The 6,052-nt window shown below is 42.3% G+C and overlaps 1 non-coding gene across 1 annotated transcript; it reads right to left on the reverse strand.

Moving 5' to 3' along the window:
* Positions 1-1,212: 1,212 nt before the first annotated feature.
* On the reverse strand, positions 1,213-1,319 carry LOC130716442 (small nucleolar RNA R71). Its single transcript, XR_009012054.1, has one exon. It is a non-coding gene; the product is annotated as a small nucleolar RNA R71 (small nucleolar RNA).
* Positions 1,320-6,052: the final 4,733 nt, after the last annotated feature.

The raw sequence follows: 6,052 nt of genomic DNA on the forward strand, positions 1-6,052 counted from the left end.
TGTCAGATGTCTTTAGCGGATTGGTTCACGATGGTCCACCCTTCGGGGGGGACTAGATATGAGATGATAGACCAGGATGACCCCGGCGTCTGGGTGGTTGACCCCGCTAGCCATCGAGCGACGTACTCGGGGAGGATCATGGAGGATCACGTGGATCACGAAGGACACTTGATGGAGGGAGTGCTGAGGAGGTGCACTGTCAGTTTCAACTTGCCGCCCGGAGTGCACTGCGGACCAGGATTAGGAGCACCACCACCACCGTCATCTTCTGATGATGAGGACCCCTCAGAGGAGGAGCCTGTGGGAGTGACTTCTTCAGAGTCCAGCTCACCCACGGTTGCTATCATTGATGATCATGGTTCGGGCCCTAAGCCCGAGAGGCCAGCACCGGAGCGCATCGCGGTTGCGAGAGGAGGATGGGTAGTGTACCTAGACTTGATCGTTCTGGATTCGGATTCAGACGATGATCACGCTAGCATGTAGGATTGAGTGTTATTGTGAGCTCCTCGAGATAGGATTAGTGTAGGAGTAGAGTCTTAGCTCTGACTGTCATTTGTTTCTTTGGGGACAGGGTAGTTTCCCGCCTATAGCTTTTTGTGTGGTTTCTTTACGGGAATCACAGAGAGTTGGTTGGACTTAGGAGGTCTTGTTTTAGGCCGTTTGGGCCAACTTATTCTCATTTTTGAAGGTTTGTGTTGCGGACACTCAACCTTTCCTGTTGGTTTGTACATATTGCCTACGGGCGTTACACTCTTTTACGTCCCGTCACTGGAGGTTACTCGTGACGAGGTTGCCACTTACAGCGGGGGCTGTAATTTATATTGTACATTAGTTCTGTTATCTTTTGTTGTTGAGTTTCATTTCTTTCAGTTTATGATTCTATTATCGAAAAAAAAATATTCACGTTTTTCCGCTTAAACTTTCTTTATGGTTACTAAAGTGACGCCACCGAAATCGGGGTGTTACAAAAACCAATATGGTGGAGGTACTTTGGAAGATCCACATGCTCACATGGAGAGGTTCATCCGGAATTGCAACACTTACCGTGTGAACAATCTTCCGACGGATGCAATTCGGTTGAGCTTGTTTCCATTTTCTTTGAAGGATGCAGCAGAGGAATGGCTGAATTCACAACCTCAAGGGAGTATCACTACTTGGGAAGACCTAGCAGAAAAATTCACAACAAGGTTCTTCCCAAGAGCTCTTTTGAGGAAGCTGAAAAAAGACATTATGAATTTTGTACAAACCACTGAGGAAAATCTCTATGAAGCTTGGGAGCGCTTCAAGAAGCTATTGAGGAAATGTCCTCAACACAATCTCACCCAAGCTGAATTGGTTGCAACATTTTATGATAGTCTACAATACTCTTGGAGGTTTGGCCTAGATGCGGCTTCAAATGGGGAGTTCGATGCGCTTCCCCCACAAGCGGGGTATGACTTAATAGAAAAGATGGCAGCGAGAGCCATGAACTCTGAAAATGATCGCCAAACCTGAAGGAGTAAGTTTGAAGTGGAAGCTTATGACAAGCTCTTGGCCTCCAACAAGCAACTCACCGAACAAGTGGCGGAGATTCGAATGCATATTAAGGAGACCAAGGCTATTGGTGCAAGAATGACTTGTGTGGAGTGCAAGTCTTGTGGTGGACCTCATGTTAGTAACTTTTGTACTGACAATGCTGAGAGCAATGAAGCCAAAGCTATAGCTCAAGGAAGCATAGTTCCATCCTCAAATCATGGACCTCTTGTCCAAACACAAGTTGTTGGAAAGGTGAATTGCAAGAGGAGTTTAGAGGAGCTATTGGAGAGTTGCATCAACCGCATGAACAACAACCATAAGAACAAGAGGCGGCTATCAAGAACTTGGAGAACCAACTTGGCCAGCTAGCCAAGCAAATTGCCGAAAAGCCTCAAGGTAAATTTCCTTCCGATACTATCCCCAATCCCGAACAAGAAAATTCTGCTGTTGTTACCACTAGGAGTGGGAGAGTGTTACATGAGTCAAAAAAACAAGTTGAGGGAGAGAAAAATGAGAAGGTAGAGCAAAAGGATGAGGGTGTCATGGAGAAGAGAGTGAGTGAACCGGTGAAAGCTAGAGTTGTGAGTAATCCTTCTTCTAAACTTAGCAAAGTCCCATTTCCTAAAGCATTGGCTAAAAAGAATTTGGATAAAAAGTTTTCAAAATTTATGGATGTTTTTAAGAAACTCCATATTGATATCCCTTTTTCCGATGCTTTAGAACAAATGCCTATCTATGCTAAGTTCATGAAGGACATTTTAAATAAGAGGAGGAAGTTGAGTGAGGTTGATGAAACTATTATGATGACCGAGGAGTGTAGTGCCATTTTGCAAAGGAAAATGCCTAAGAAGAGAAGGGATCCTGGGAGTTTTACTATTCCAATGAAGATTGAGGGGTTGACTGTTGTTGAAGCCTTGTGTGATTTGGGAGCGAGCATCAACTTGATGCCGCTTAGCATGTTTAGAAGGCTAAACTTAGGCGAGGTCACCCCGACCATGCTCTCCTTACAAATGGCGGACCGATCCCTAAAAACACCTTATGGGATCATTGAAGATGTGATGGTTAAGGTTGATAAGTATGTGTTCCCAGTTGATTTTGTGGTGTTAGACATGGAGGAGGATGCTAAGATTCCTCTCATTCTTGGTCGACCCTTCTTAGCCACTGGCAGGGCGAAGATCGATGTTGATAAGGGTCAGCTCATTCTCAGAGTTGGTGAGGACAAGGTAAGATTTCCGGTTTTCAATCCTAATTTGCAAACTAACATTAATGATGGTTTTGTTTGTGATATGATCAAAAGCTTGTCCAGGTCTTCAAAGGAGACCCCCAAGGTAAGTGAAAAAGATGTTGAGTTGAATAAAGCTCTCATCAAGCTTGTTAGTGAAAACAAGTATGGGGGGTCTAAAGATGAGAATTTCCAAGCCCACATCGCCCGGTCCGCACAAGCTAGTCACCTTGTTAAGATGGAAGGTGTGACTAGTGATGAGCTCAAGATTAAGCTCTTCCCTCACTCCTTGAAGGGGGGAGCAAGGATTTGGTACGATGGTTTAGATGAAACCCTCTCTTGGGAAGAATTGTTCCACACAGGTTTTGTGCAAGGTTCCTACCTTGCCCATGTGGTAAGAAGATTGATGGTAAGGAATTTCCTTCCTAACACCAAAGGAAGGAGAGTCCACCTAGGACTATAACTTAGGGCTTCTTGGGAGACAACCCAAGTCTTGTTTTATTTTTCTTGTTTGTTTGTTGCATTTTGCAGGGAATGAGAGCCTGAATTCTGGAGAAGGAGGTGTATCTAAGGCCTCCATGGTAATTGGAAAAGGAGGTAAACTATTTCCCTTAGTTTAGCTCATGCATTTTTGCATATTTTTCTTTTGTAGCTTTTATTTTTCTTTTATTCATGCATTGTTTTGTTAGAGTCATTTTTTTGGTCGTTACTTCCCTATACTCACATGTTTTTGCCCGTAGTTTTGCTCTCTAACATGTTGCTAGTTTTGAAAACGTTTTTGTGAATACGTGTGTTTCTTTTGGGGATGAGTGATTGCATGCTTTGGGGAAGAGAGGAGGAGACTTCGGTCTTCCGAGTGTTTCTTAAGGATAGAGTTGGTGTGAGTCCATAAGGGTCCATCTTTGACCCTTCACCATATAATTTCCCTGGAGGATCCTGTCTCACTTGTACTTCTTGGTTCTGTATTGATTTCACTCTTTGCATGCTTTGTGATACTTGCACAATTCTTGAGACTTGTAGGTTTTTGAGCTTCAGAGTTTGTTGGCTTGAACATTGGTCCCTAGTTGTCTCTTTTGAGCCTATTGGAGATTTCTTTGTTAGCTAAATGATTTGGATGAATGATAGGTTGGATTTTGGGGAGTGTTGGTCCTTGCATTGTGTTGGAACTAGTAATTAAAGTTGGAAAGGTCTCTTGCCCGAAGTGTAAAAACAGAAAAAAAAAGAAAAAAAAAGACTCCTATTCAAGTTGGAGTTGCAAAAAGAAAAAAATAGAAGAAAAGAAAGTTGAAATAGGGGTCAAGAGACTTGTGCTTAAAAAGTTTGTTGTTGAAAGCTCCGGGGTTTCTAATAGGACCACACTCAAGATGCTTGAAGCTTTAGACTTCCTTAGGGACCAGCCACCTTGTACTTCACCAAGCCAACATTTCAACCCTTTGAAAGTCTCTTTGAATTTGTGCATGTTTGATCTTTGTTGCTCTTGAGTGAATGATATCCAGAACCTATGAACTGCTTGTGTGCTCAGTGCAATAAATATATATCTCATCCTAGGAATTTTAGATCTATATGCTTCTCATGATGGACTCTACACTTTCCTTTGTCTAAAAGTTGCATGAAGTGGATTGTTGTGTCTTTCTTTAGGAACCAGTTGTAGTTGCTAAATCCCCCGGCTTTCTTATAAGTATTCCTTGTTGAGCACTTGTGTTGGGAGCATTTCTTGCGCTTGAGGGCAAGCGAGTGTTATTTTCGCTCGAGGGCGAGCTGTCGTTGAGTATAGTGGTGTGATGACCCTTGTTTAGTGGTGTTTTTAGGGTCATTTATTTCTTTGTTTTGAGTCTTTTTGTTGAGCCTCATGTAGTGTTTCATGCATTCTCATGCATTTTTATCTTTCTTTGAGTCTTTACTTCGTTTAGGTAATTTTGTAGTTTTATAGGGAGTTTTCTTGCATTTTAAGTAAGTTTAGGACTGGCATGGTTTTATTGTGTTAATTGAAGGATCTCTAGTGCTAATAAGCTCTTTGAGCTTCTGGAATTTTCCTTGGCTTGTTGGTTAAGTTTGCAGATCAGGAACTGAAGATGAAAGAAGGCCAAGAAGCTTGGAATTGAAGGAGGACTTAAAGAGGCTTGGAAGAGGAGTTACAAGAAGCTAAAAAGTCTTTTCTAGCGAGCTTAAGCGCCTAGGCGCTGGGAATTGGCGCCTAGGCGCTAGTTATGTTTTGTCAGGCTGCTGGAATTGGTGCCTAGGCGCTGGGAATTGGCGCCTAGGCGCTAGTTATGTTTTGTCAGGCTACTGGAATTGGCGCCTAGGCGCTGGGAATTGGCGCCTAGGCGCCAATTACCTTCCAGAGAGCATGTTTTTGGCTGGAATTGGCGCTCAGGCGCTCTGAATTGGCGCCTGAGCGCCCAGACTCGACCTGTTTGCCTATAAATAGGCTTTTTGTCATTTCTATTGTAACCTTTTGTCATTTTATCATATTTCCATAAGTTAGAAGAGAGGGTTTGAGTTCTGGAGCTTCAAAAGCTTTCTCTAAGCCCTATGTTTCAGGTTTCATCTTTATCTTCTTGTATGGATTTCATAGCCATGTTTGGCTAAAACCCCTTTTGCTTTGGGTTCTTTGTAAGACTTATGATGTTTTAACCTTAATTCCTATTTCTATTCATGAATCCTCTGAGTAAACCCTTGAATCCCATATCCATGCTTTATGTTTCAAGTTAGAACATGTGCTAGCTTTATACTTTTCTATAATAGAAAGGAAGTTTGTTATAGATTAGGGACTTGTTGTGGGATTACCTCTTCTATACTTGCTACTAGGAATAGAGGAAGGGTTGGGGTTTGTTGGCCTGAATTGCATGCTTAATGCCTTTAGTAAATGTTTAGGTTATCAAGGTATTGTGCCTATCTTTTGGCTTGAGAGGATTGTCTATGCGAGGCATCGATAGATGATTGATTAGGCTAGAACATCAAGGAGAGACTCAGAGTTTTGTGGATAGAATAGGTTGATTAGAACTGAATTAGTTAAGCAAGAACCCAAGGCATTTTCACCATTGTTCTTCACACACTTATATTTCAATTGCTTGTTAATTAGTCACCTAAACAATCAACCTTAAAACTGAATTTTACTTGCTTTCTTACCGTGAACTCGAGGCTTAAACTGAATTGCCACACCAATTCCCTGTGGTTCGATAAATTAAAACCGGGTAGATTCTGTACACTTGCAGATTGACCAACAAGTTTTTGGCGCTGTGATGACCCTTGTTTAGTGGTGTTTTTAGGGTCATTTCTTTCTTTGTTTTGAGTCTTTTTGTTGAGTCTCATATA

The sequence above is a fragment of the Lotus japonicus genome, chromosome 4, assembly GCF_012489685.1.
Source record: "Lotus japonicus ecotype B-129 chromosome 4, LjGifu_v1.2".
NCBI lineage: Eukaryota > Viridiplantae > Streptophyta > Magnoliopsida > Fabales > Fabaceae > Lotus > Lotus japonicus.